Below are 14,016 nucleotides of genomic sequence, written 5' to 3'. Positions count from 1 at the left end.
CTTATTTTAAATTTATTTATGATTCGAATTAATTAGTTATCATTTTATTTGATGGGTCATGCTTGCTTATATGTTTGATGTCCCATGCTTACGATTTATAACTAATAGTTTGAGAATCTACCTTGGCAAAACCAGAGTTGATGTTGTTTTATTTGTTGAGCGATAATTATTGAGAATAAATAATTGAGCCTGATGATATGAATTCGGTGGAATCCTAGACCCAGTAACTCTCCCTTTATTATTAAATCTTTAAATTTAATATTAACAAGTCTTAGAGGTCGAATCTTATTACTACAACGACAATCAAAACCTCATCATTTTGGCGCCGCCGACGCGGATTTGTTTTTAGATTAATTTTTAGGTTTATTTTTTATTTTGTACAATATTTTCAAATTTTTTTAGATTTTTTTTCCTTTTTATGCGTTTCTTTTTGTATTTATTTTCAGGGACATTTTGAGGATGATAACTTCTTCTGGGGATACGTCAACTAAGATGACGCTGGCGGAACATAAGCGTAGAAAGTTAAATTATTGGGAAACCTCATCTGAGATGACGCTTGCTGAATATAAGCGTAGGCAACAGTATGGAGTTTCTACTCCACATGTGGTAAGTGAAGAATCACCTTTAACAATATATGAGAAGTATTACAAACACACACCGCCTAGTTTGGAACAAAGATTGAGATTTCTTGAATGTCAAAGATTATATGCTGATGATGATGAATCTTGTAGTGACTCTCTGTTCCAAACAGAACATATAGATGACCCTGTGGATGATTTGCCTAATTCCATAGATGAATCCATCCCACAAGATAATTCACCCAACTTAGAGGTTGTTTCTAGACCCCTAGACTTCCAAAAGTCGCCTAAATTAGGGTTAGAATTGCGTGCTTCTAAAGTGTTGTTGGAATACTTTGCATCTAAATACCTAGAGGATTTGCCTATTTCTGATACCGTGCATGAGCCAATTGAAAATTTCCCAGTCCCAATATTATCCCCATATTTTGTTCTATACTACCTTCCATGTGAAGTAAAAACTAGGTTTGGGGGTAATCCTCTATTTCAGACAGTTTCAATGTCACCATATTTTCATAGCATAATTGTGAAGCTGTCGTTTGTAAATAATGTATTGTGGGTTGATCCCTAAATTTTCAGGCTGTTAATTTTTGGGGATCCATTTCTGTACATTCCAGTAGGTATATTTATTTCATTTTATTTTTATTTTGGTTTACTTTTTGCATTTCCCATCTTAATATTTGCGTTGGATGACTCAATTACATTGAGGACAATGTAATGTTTAAGTGTGGGGGAGAGGTTAACTTTTTACTTTATTTTTTCAGGAAATTCCTTGCAAATCATGACCAGCAGTGTAGCGGTTTTGTTCCCTTTTCTTGCATATTATGACCAGCTGTAAAACAAATTGATTGTTAGGGTTATGACCAGCTGTGTAGCGGGTCTTTTCTTTTTTTTCTTGCATTATATGACTAGCTGTGTAGCGGGTCTCTTTCTCTTTATCTTATTATATGACCAGCTGTGTAGCGGGTCTCTCTTTCTCTCTTATTATATGACCAGCTCTGTAGCGGGTCAGTTTTCTGTTTTGCTCGAGGACTAGCAAAATGTAAGTGTGGGGGAATTTGATGAGCACGAAAGTGCGACGCATTTTCACCCATAAATACATTAGCTGGGACTCATTTTATCACTAATAAACATGTTTGTAGGTGTTTTTGTGAAATAAGCTCTTATGGAGAAAGTTACTCGAAAAGTGGTTTTTGTACCCTGGAGGACACATGTTATTCGGACTCTCAATTTTGGATAAGGGACACCTCAATTATTAAGGGGTACCTCGACGGATAAGGGGCATCTTCCTTACTATTTACACCCCCATAAGGAAAGTGCTAAAGGGACACCTGTACATGATTATGGGGAGGACATGTTCTTCCCAAATTCAAAATTAGAAAATGGAGGGAATTTGGAGTATACACGGGCAGAATTAGGGTTGAAGTTTTCATCGTGTTTTAAGGAGATTAAATGGCTGAAAATGTTAGGGATAACTTGAATCAGTGTAACAGGAATGGTATTGTCTTCAAAATTAGCTGGATTTGGTTAGATAATCGGCAATTAAGAAAACAGAGGATAAAGATATTTGAATATTCTGTTGGTGTTATTTTTGCAAGATACGTTATGATTTGGAGATCCTGGGATTGTATTCTGCAGTAATTGTGAGATTCGGGACATGCAGTGAGATAAAAGGGAATGGTACGTGCGAACACACGGAAAGAGTAAAAACACGAAAATACCACGGGTATACTTTTGCTGTCACGAGATGTTGAGTTATTTGAGGGATCTGCGTGCGGCCTAAGAGTGTTTAATACCATTTGGGACATGTAAAAACGTGTTTGGATGAAGTTCTTCTATAACAGACGCATGAAAAAGACAAGAATGGGAAGAAAACTTCTCGGGAATATTTTCTTTTACTACCGAGTATTGGAAGAATATTGTGAAGTGATTACGAAGATTTTTGAAGTCCTATGAGTATAAATAGGGTTTCCTGAGAGCAGAGAAGATCATCGAGTGAATGGGGAGAAGAACAGAGGGTTACAGAGAAGATTTTTCTGCTGCTGCAGAAAAGAAGAAGAAGAAGAAGAACAGACTACGCTTGTAGTATGTCGTTTAAAATTGTCGTTGTTTCTACCTGGAACGACAGTTTTCTGCGACAGATAAAAACAATAGTATTCTGTAATAATCATTGTAGCAGTTTTGTAACGGCTTTACAGTGTTGCGAAACTAAGTTTTCTTATCTCTTCACCTCTTGTAAGCACTTTTGAGCAATAAAAATGAATTTTGAGTGTGTCTACAATATGAAGAGTTAAACCCCTACACTGGGTCGACGGATGAATCCGAATTTCATACATGGGTGAATTTATTTTATTCTTTTTATGAATTTTGCACTTATTTTAAATTGATTTATGATTCGAATTAATTAGTTATCATTTTATTTGATGGGTCATGCTTGCTTAGATGTTTGATGTCCCATGCTTACGATTTATAACCAATAGTTTGAGAATCTACCTTGGAAAAACCAGAGTTGATGTTGTTTTATTTGCTGAGCGATAATTTTTGAGAATCAATAATTGAGCCTGATGATATGAATTCGGTGGAATCCTAGACCCAGTAACTCTCCCTTTATTATTAAATCTTTAAATTTAATCTTAACAAGTCTTAGAGTTCAAATCTTATTACTACAACGACAATCAAAACCCCATCAGTTACACCGTCAACTTTAACTAATGGAGGATCATAGACATTAACAACACGAACCCATGATTGAAAATCATGCGCTTGAAGAAAGGCACGCATAACAATTTTCCACCATAAGTAATTCGAGCCATCAAAAACTGGCGGTACGTTCATAGAGATAACACTTCTGTCCATAGAGTCAGATTGCTACAAATACAGACTTATGTGGTCTTAGCGTGTTTTCGTGCTCTCATACCAATTGAAAAGTCAGGGATATAACAACCACACCCAATAATTAATTTGGAAATCTGTATGGACAAACTCCTAAAATAATTCCAAGAGCACCAACTTAAAAGCGATCTCAATTAAGATATATTTAAAAGAGCTTTAGCTCTATTTCTCAATGCAATCAACAAATCAAACAGATAGAAATCCGTGAGCCTGATTGATATGAGAAATAACTTGGACGGTACCAAAGACCAATGCCCAAGTGTCAATCAAGTTATATCCCAACAAACAAGATCGGATTTACCAACTGATTGAACTACGCACAACCTGTGATATTTCAATTACATAAAATATATAATGCGGAAAAGAAATAACACAGACACCAGAAATTTTATTAACGAGGAAACCGCAAATGCAGAAAAACCCCGGGACCTAGTCCAGATTAAACACTACACTGTATTAAGCCGCTACAGACATTATCCTACTACAAGTTAACTTCAGACTGGAATGTAGTTGATCCCTAACCAAGTCTCACACCGATTAAAGTACAGTCCCGTTATTTACGCCTCTAGAACCGCGCCGGATTCTGCGCATTTGATTCCCTTAGTTGATCTCGCCCACTACTAAGATTTGTTATGACCCAAAGTCGAAGACTTATAAATAAACATGTCTCACACAGATAAGTCTATTTTGATAGATAAACTTGTCTCCCACAGAAGTACATATGAAGTTTTGTTCCATCTTATGATAAATCAAGGTGAACTGGAACCAGTTGATAATCCGGTATTATACTCCCGAAGAGCAGCCTAGAAATATCAATCACCTCACAATAACTTAACTATATGGTAGTAGAAGAAGTTACCGCGGAATCACAAAGTCTGAGACGAAGAACTTTGTGACTACTTTTTATATCTTACCTATCGGAGATAAATCTCGAGCAAATCTTAGAGAAGATAATACTCAACATGATAGAACAAGTAGAGAAAAATACGCAACTACAGAAAAAATAGTTGGATCTGGCTTCATGAATCCTAAATGAAGTCTTTAAGTCGTTAACCTAATAGGGATTTGGAAAAACCCAGGTTAAAGGAGAATGGACTTTAGTTTGCAACTAAGACATGGGAAACTGTCGAGATTAGGTTTTCCAGTTGCTAGAGTTCTCCCTTATATAGTCTTTCAAATCAGGGTTTGCTCAAAGATAAGATAGCTTAGTAACAAATCATTCAATATTCACCGTTAGATGAACTCCTGATTTAAGATTCAAGCTAAATTTGCTTTAAAATAAAGCAAGCAATCTCCGCCGTTAGATGGTCTTAGCTTGTTACATACAAATGAAATATACTTTCATTTAGATTTGGGTAACCGTACCTAAACGTGTACATTGAGTAGGCTCGATAACAGTTAACCGAAGTTATCCATATCAACACGTTTGTCTTAACCATATTCATCTAACACTTCTAGGTCAAATATGATGATCATTCAATCATGAAAGATAATAATTTTGTTTCAAATAGAGTTGTTCAATTGTTCACTATCTCATAGAAATATATATGAACAAATTGAAACAAAATCGGATTGATTCGTAACTGTACAAAGTACTTATACAAGAATCAATTCATGAACATTAAGCCACGGTTTGCAAAGATTGCATTACTTAATTCATAAATGTTTAGTTCATGAGTATGAGAATCATACTTAACCGATTTTAGAACTTAAACCATTGTGTTCGCAAACCAGGTATGCAAACAACAGCTCCGGACCTTGGCCTTGTCCAGCCGTTCGCAAACCAGGTATGCAAACAGCTATCCCGGACCTAACTCAGGTAGAACCGTTCGCATACTAGGTACACAAACAAGGATCCCGGACCTTTACAGGAAAAACCTTTCACATACTAGGTACGTAAACAAGGTTCCCATTCCTGAATCATAACATTACAGTTCGCATACTAGGTATGCATACCGTGTTGTATCCAGACATGGTTAATTGTTCTAAACTCCCATTTCAATCATTGAAACATCCTTAGAAGACGAAAATAGTTGTGTCACACAAACAATTAGCTTCAAGTAATTTTCAAGTGACCGAATGATCAATATGAAACTTTCCAAGTCGACATCAAATGATTGTCTCACACAAATCATGTAAGATGTTTCAAGGCAATTTTCACATGATTATCTTTTGACTTAATATTTAGTTTCCAACAAATAAATTTGTCTCCAGCTGAACCTCTCAAGAATAATGATGAAAATATTTAAAGCAAAAAGCTTCCAATACATATTTCGAGAAATAGATAACCGAGATAAACTTAGCTCGAATATGTAAAATATAAAAGTCTATATATCTATACGACTTAGTCTCATTAGAAGATAGAATATAATAGACTTTTAAGTGATAGATAAGTTTTAGTGTCCACATACCTTTTGTTGATGAAGTTCCTCCAAGCTCTTCTCAGTTGATCTTCTTCTTCTTCAATCAATGAACGCCGTGAAGTCTAAATCTCAACTACACATTATATCATAATCCGAGAAATCGCTATAAGTAGACTAAAAATCAAGGCTATAGTTTTGATCAACTAAACTTGACAACCAAGCTTGAGATAGCAACGCTTGCGAGTTCGACCGAGCAGTTCTCTAACACATATTGCATCTAGTATAGAGCCACAAATTAATTAAATCCAGTCGTCAGATTCACCGGTTGAATTCTTCGATAATAATTAAATCTAGTTGCAGTAAACCCTAATATTTACTTACTCTGATCCTTGGCTTTTCCCAGCTGAATTCCATGGAATAATAATAAATCTTCACCTTCCGGGAATTTGGGGAAACCCCGAGCAAAAGGCATGGATGCCTTTAATAATAATGCTCAAAGGAGCATCCACAAACATGGAAGAACTAGAATTTGAAGTTTGATCAAAGAAGGAAAAGTAAAAGAGAGAATATATTAATAAAATAATGAAAAATAGGGAAACCTTGGGGTGTGGCCCATACGGAGGGCCGGGTGGAAACACGTTATATAAAAAGACCGCACTGAAGTTGTTTTACACTACCCTGTACAAAGTGACGAACTGGTAATAATTGGTAAATAATCAAGACATGGATCATGTACCATTTTCTTCGTATGGATGCTTTCTATAACATATCCGAAATTCAAGTTAATATAAGCATACAAGATAGGGACTTACTTGAGGAGTCTCTAAGTCTTTTAAAGCATTCGCATTACTGGAGTTATTGGAACTATTATTCCTTCCAATCGGTTCTGAATTGTGGTGATCTCCTTCTTCATCTTCCTCCCAAGATGATAGAGAGCCACCATCGCCTTGATCATCCATGGTTATTTTCTCCTATAAACAGGAATCACGAATACAAAGTTCTCTTCAAAAGCATTACAAACAATCAAGCAAAGTGAATGCTTACAGATGATCCAATGATCCGAGTCGACTGTCCAGTGGAACATCGAAGACCCTCTATGCTAGATGGATCAAATCCCTGCAATGGAATAACAAGATGATTTATTTCATGAACTCTAAGACGGAAAGAAGTCATCAAGCAGCTGATAGAGACAACTAACTAAAGAAGCAGGTGGAGGCTCCATAACATTAGATAACATCTTATGACTTTTTCTTTGAGATTGTTCAGAGATATGCAGGGGGGGGGGGGGGGGGGGGGGGGGGGGGGGTGTTGAGGGATATTTTGTAGGCACTTTGCATTCAAGCATTTTGGAGGTACTTCCCATGTTTCATTTAAAAGCTATCCTGCATTGGTCAAGTCTATGGTGTAAACTTCAGTATTTAGTTATTTCATGTTGGGAACACTCCGCAGAAATTTGAAAGCTTGAGGTGGATACTGAATTGATTATCATTCGATTACAGGGTACAAAATTTCAGCTTGGATTGGTTGTTGAAAGCATCAAAGCTAATTTGTCCATGAAGAGACGGTTGGCGTTTGTGTACGGACAACTAGGTTATTATGCTAAGGTGTGTGTCTTAGTATCTGCATATGTTGAAAACTATTACATTCATACATATTTTTTCTAAGTGGTAATTTACACTGCTTCCATCGTGTGATAAGTGAAGATTTTTTATTTCCTGTGCACATGCTTGGATGTTAACTTGGGTTCTTTGTAGGAAGATTATGCAGTTAGATAGTTTGAGTAGAATTCGGTCAAGCAGTGTGTGCTGACCAGGCTCACTCCTGCCTGTCTGCAAGTTCTTGTTAGCTGTCTTGTTCAAGAAGTATTTTTATGTGATTGAATTTGTTGTGTGGGTATCTCCTTGTGAAGGATCCTTTTATCTTGTAGGGGTCTTGTCGTTAGCTTACAATGTTTGATTTTATTTATTTTTGGTTTGATACTAACATTAATTTGATAGTTGATGCTAATTACTTATGTATGATTAGCATTTTGTACAAGGAATTTGTACACTGGAGTCTGTAAAAACATTTTGTTTATTCCTCTTTATTTCCATGTATTCTTACTATATGTTATGATGTTGACCATCAACCTAACATGAAATGAAGACTTGCAGAACTGTTGTAAATTAGGCTTTACGATGACAGTTTCGTGAAGAAACTGCTACCTTAATACCGCTTATGTGACAGTTCTTTTTAAAAAATGACCCCCACACATACAAATATAGGCTTAGGTGACAGTTTTATTTAAAATATGTTACTGTAACTTGTGAACAATGACAGGTTCATGTTGAAACTGTTACCTTAATGGAAGAATTTGATTTTTTGATAACAGTTTTACTAATAAAATGTTACCTTAAGTTGTCAATAATGACAGGTTTTGAAAGAACTTGTTACTATACAGTCATGAATCTGTAAAAGTTTCTTGTAGACCTTTCCATTGAAAATGGTGCTTCAACCACTGAGAATAACAATTATATACGCCACTGATCTAGATCATCTCAACCCTTAAAGATGTACATATCTTGGTTGCTTCTGCTAAAAACACGATGGGAAGATTACCAGTAACTGGCAGATAAAGTAAAGAAGCAACATCCTCTAAGGTGATGGTGAGTTCTCCCCATCCACATACGAACGTGTGTGTAGGAACACACCATCGAGCAAGAAAATCCACGATTATAGGCATATGGTGATATATGAAGACTTCTCCAGACGCTCTAATAGCTTCAGTGACTTGTGCATTGTTTAACATCTTTCTGACACTCATAACCAAGCATGCGTCTCATCCATCAAGAAAAATAAGGCAAGTCTTTTCTAGGAATCCTAAATTCTATGAATAAAGCAGCATAATGGTGTTGATGGTGGTTTTCATTTCAGGGATAAAACCGTAAAGGTCTTTATTTGAAAAGGCGGGGGTCTAACAACGCCACCCAATATTTCGCTTAGCAATCTGTATGGACAAACTCCGAAACACTTTCTAGAGAATCAACTAGACAGTCAGACTCAATCTAGGTAAAATTATCTCAAGGAGTTAATATCTCAATCTCTCGATTTAATCTTACTCAAGAAAACTGCGAGTCTCAGTCGGACTCTCCAATTGATTGATCTAACACACAACCTGCATTATTTCAATTATATAACAAATATAATGCGGAAAAAAGAAATAACACAGACACCAGAAGTTTTGTTAACGAGGGAACCGCAAATGCAGAAAAACCCCGGGAACTAGTCCAGATTGAACACGCACTGTATTAAGCCGCTAAAGACTCTAGCCTACTCCAAGCTAACTTCGGACTGGACTGTAGTTGAACCCCAATCAATCTCCCACTGATCCAAGGTACAGTTGTGCTCCTACGCCTCTGATCCCAGCAGGATACTGCGCACTTGATTCCCTTAGCTGATATCACCCACAACTAAGAGTTGTTACGACCAAAAATCGCAGGCTTTAACAATAAACAAATCTGTCTCCCACAGACAAGTCTATCAGAGGATCAATCTGTCCCCCACAGATAAACCCTAAAGGTTTTGTTCCGTATTTTGATAATAATCAAGGTGAATAAGAACCAATTGATAATCCGGTCTTATATTCCCGAAGCACAGCCTATATTAATCAATCACCTCACAACAATCTTAATCGTATGGTAGTGAAACAAGATGTTGTGGAATAACAAACGATGAGACGAAGTATTTGTGATTACTTTTTATATCTTTCCTATCCGAGATATCAAATCTCAAGCCAATCAATATGATTATACTCGGACGATAGAAGATGCAAGATCAGATCACACAACTACGATAAAAGTAGTATCGGGCTGGCTTCACAATCCCAATTAAGTCTTTAAGTCGTTAACCCGGTTTGAGAAAAGAAAACCAGAGGTTTAAAGGAGAATCGACTCTAGTATGCAAAATAGTATCACACGTGAGGTGTGGGGATTAGTTTTGCACAATACTATATGTCTCTTATATATAGTCTTTCAAATCAGGGTTTTGCCTTGGTAGCAAAGCAAACAATATCCACCGTTAGATGAAAACCTGATTTAGATTCAAGCTAATATTTATCAACCATTAAATCGAAAACTTAGCTTGTTATACACACTTGAACTACACGCTTCTAGGTTTGTTAACCGTACCTAAACGTGTGCATTGTTGGTTCAATAATAGTCAACAAAAAGGTTAGCCATATGAGCATTTCATATCAACCATGTTCTTCTTCACCATAACTAGTTCAAATGACTCATATGAACTAGTAAGAGAATTGTTCAATTGCAAGGAAATCTTATGTACTACACAAGACATAATTGAAGCAAAGATGATTTGGTTCACTCGAATCGGTTCATGAACTTTTATAGCCACGGTTTGCAAACTGCATTCCTTAGTCTTTATAAGTTTAAGTTCAGAAATCATCTTCAGATATATAACCTTTATCAAGTTCGCAGACTAGGTTCGCGGACTTAAGAAACCGGTCGAGTTTACAAACTCCAGCAGAAAATCTCGTCAAAGACATTCCGCCGATTCGCGGACGCAGCTAGTTCGAAAACTCCATCAGAATATCTCGGGATGAGAAGTTCGGCAGTTCGCGGACTTGGCTCACTCCATTCTCCGGTTTCTCTTGATCAACAAAGTTCGCAAACTTTGGTTCAAGGAATAAGACTTATACATAAATGTGTTTCCACAACAATGTTTATGTCCACCATTGGTTATGTAGTCTAAACTCTCATTTCAATCATTGAAACATTCTTAGAGGACGTTATATAGTTGTTACACCATTTCTCGTCAAAGAAATTTTCAAAGTGATTGAAACATATCATGACTTTCGTCACTAGGTAAAGATAAACTTGATCAAAGCGAAAACCTTACTAACACATATTTCGAGATATAGATAAGCGAGGTATACTCGGCTCGAAATACCAAATGTGTATAATCCAAGTCTATATATATAGCATACGACTTCTTGTCTCAAAGAGTAGGAGATAGAGTAGATAGACTTTTGAGTGACAGATAAGTTCAAGTCTTCACATACCTTTTTGTCGAGAAGTTCCACCGGTTCCTTGAGTAGTTCTTCTTCTTGTATGATGAATCTCCATGAAGTCCTTGAGCTCAACTACACTTTCTATCCTAGTCCGAGACTTAGCTATAATTGACTATAAATCAAGACTTATAGTTTTGATCACTAACATTGACAAACATGCTTGAGATAGCAACGCATGAGAGGTCGACCGAGCAATGCTCTAACAATCTCTCCCTTTGTCAATTTTAGTGACAAAACTATCAATACATATGGAATACAAAAAAGATAAAAAAAATTTAGTGGCTCCTATTTCATAGTCTAATATTCAACATTCCTCGAAATCTTCGTCACTTCCAAGTACTCCAATGATCCCAAAGGTTGTAAGTTTAGTATCACCGTTGTTGAAGATCCGTACCTATAACAATGAGAAAGCATCAGTCTCGATCATTGTTATACAGTGTCATAGTATTATTACACAGTGTCAAAGTCCAATTGTATCACAACTTCAACAATAATACTATGGTGATATGTATCACTCCCCCTTAGTCAATACTCCATCTCACATGGAAACCACTCCCCCTTACACAATGATCCTAAAACCATATGTATTTGTAGTATGAACTACATATAATTTCTCCCCCTTTTTGTCAATAAAATTGGCAAAGGTACAAGAACGGGATCATAATGAAATTTCCGTAAGAGACATTTCATGACCAAAAGAAGGAATCTAATAGCATTCATCAAGGAGTTTAAAGATATAAGATAACCCCTCTAATATTCCACATCCGCACTCCCCTCAAGATATTACCATTAAGCACAAGTTCAAAAAAACTCTCCCTCATTTGATGTCATTCCCGAAAGAAAAACAAGAACAACCTTAATTTCGAGAGAAAATAAGGATTTTATTGGACCACCAAAAACCATGAGAATGATTTTCTATATCCAAAAAACTCAATCAAATTAATCACAAGAAAACCCATGATTAATTTAATCGGAATACGCAATCAAATTAAACATACAAAGTGGTCAACTTAATTGATTATGCTCAACATAAAAAAACTTACGGAACATATGACTAACATAACCATTAGAAAATTATTAGGATAGCCGTTCATATACTCAACACAAGAAGAAAAAAAACTTATGGAATATATGAATACTCAACTAGACTAATTACAAGATAACCCATAATTAATCTAATTGGAATACCCAATCAAACTAATCAAGACAGTAATCAATTTAATTGTCAAATGATTTGCTCGACATAAGAGAACTTACAGAGAAATAACTAAATAACCAAACGAGATGATTAATTTAGTTGAAATATGCTCAACATACAGTACCTCATGGAACAACCAACAAAGCTAAAATAATCAACTTCGTTGTATCGTGCTCAACATAAGACACATTACGGAGCTTCACAATAATACATAAAGATATGGATCAGGGATGATCAATACTGCGGAATACACAAGGATTCATTCTATCTTCCATCATTATATTCATAACAACATTAATAGACATAATCCTTGAAAACAAAAGATTTTAACCTATCTTCCATCAAAGAATTGACAATATAGGCTTAAGTTTTGTATTTTGTCAAAAGTCTATTCATCCTTAAATCAATACCGATCATGAACGACTTTACTTTTGATAATATATGGGACCTTCAAGTTCACGGACACAAAAATACATATCCCATCACAAGTTGTAATATAACAAATCACAAAGATTAATACTGTAAAAACATCATCCTCCAAATATTTTTAGAATTTAAAACCAATAAACCTAAAAAGGAAAGATGAAACATAATAGCTATGTGTAGTCACAATCATTGTTATTCCAAACTCTAGTAATCCTTCTCAAATACAAGAATAAATTCTCATAAGAAGTTTCCTAGGCATCAAGACAAACTCGTAATGCACATATAAGGTGATTTTTCCTTATAGGGTAGAATCAATCTTTTTCGCCCGGATTTATACCAAGAATAGCTACCAAAGGCGTCTAAAAAGATTTTCTTAACAAAGAAGAACATACAAAGTCAAAACATGAAGTCCAAACATCCCGAACTAATGTTTTCAAACATAAACATTTAAGAACCTTAAACACATATCAAGTTAAGTAGAAATGAACGATAACCAAGGTACATGGATCATTATAAGTACTCAAACAAGTAATAAAAACATAAAACTTGCTCAAGTTTATAGACGTACCTTTTTATAAAAGTCCAATTGAATCTATAGCCTTACCGAATATAATCTGTGCGCCCTAGTTGTTGTGCTTCCCTCACCGTATACATAGCAGGGCATTTCTTGGTGAGGATGCACTTTCAACACAAACAAGTTATGTTGAGGTGAATAAGGTCTTGCTCACCATGGCACCAAGAAAGAGTTTCTTTCCAACAACTCTTAAATCTTGTATTGTTGTGAAACACCCAAGGAACTGTTTTTATAAGTCTATCAAAGAACTTCAAGAGAACCCAAAAAGATTTGTGTTTCTGATTTCTTGTTTTCAAACTTATAAAAAACAGTTTATGCTGATAGTTTTTAGTACTGCGGAGGGAAACTCTTTTCATAAAAAGAGACGTCCTAGATTCTTCATAAAAGAAGACAATACTACTATCTTGATATGAAGTATCAGGAATTGAGAAACGAATCAATTCATTCTTTGAGGTGATACACTCAGATGACTGAGATTTAAAATCCTCTTGTAATTCGTTTAGTTTATCACAACTAATTGGATTACGCAGAGGAGGAGCATTGCTATCACTGATTAGTAAATCAATATCAACCTCAACATGAATATTATTCATCATAACTTGATTTAGCCTGACAAGATATTCTTGCTCTTTCTGGAGGTATAACTCAACATCAAGAGATAAGATCTCAAGATTCTTTTCAAGCCCTGAAAACACTCCAAGGGATTGTAAACCTGGTGGTTTAGTTATAATTTCTTCTACAGATTTTATTAAATCAGTCATGGAAGAGAATTCTGAAATCTCTAGATCTGGTGGTGCATTTATTGAGATAGCACTACTTTCCATAGAGTCAGATCGCTACAAACACAGACTTGTAAGTTCTTGAACGTGTTTGCCTGCTCTGATATCAATTGAAAAAGCGGGGGTCTAACAACACCACCCAAT

This window comes from Papaver somniferum, chromosome 8 (genome assembly GCF_003573695.1).
Source record: "Papaver somniferum cultivar HN1 chromosome 8, ASM357369v1, whole genome shotgun sequence".
Taxonomy (NCBI): Eukaryota; Viridiplantae; Streptophyta; class Magnoliopsida; order Ranunculales; family Papaveraceae; genus Papaver; species Papaver somniferum.
The sequence above is the reverse complement of the archived record's forward strand: the minus strand, read 5'-3'. Positions refer to the sequence as shown.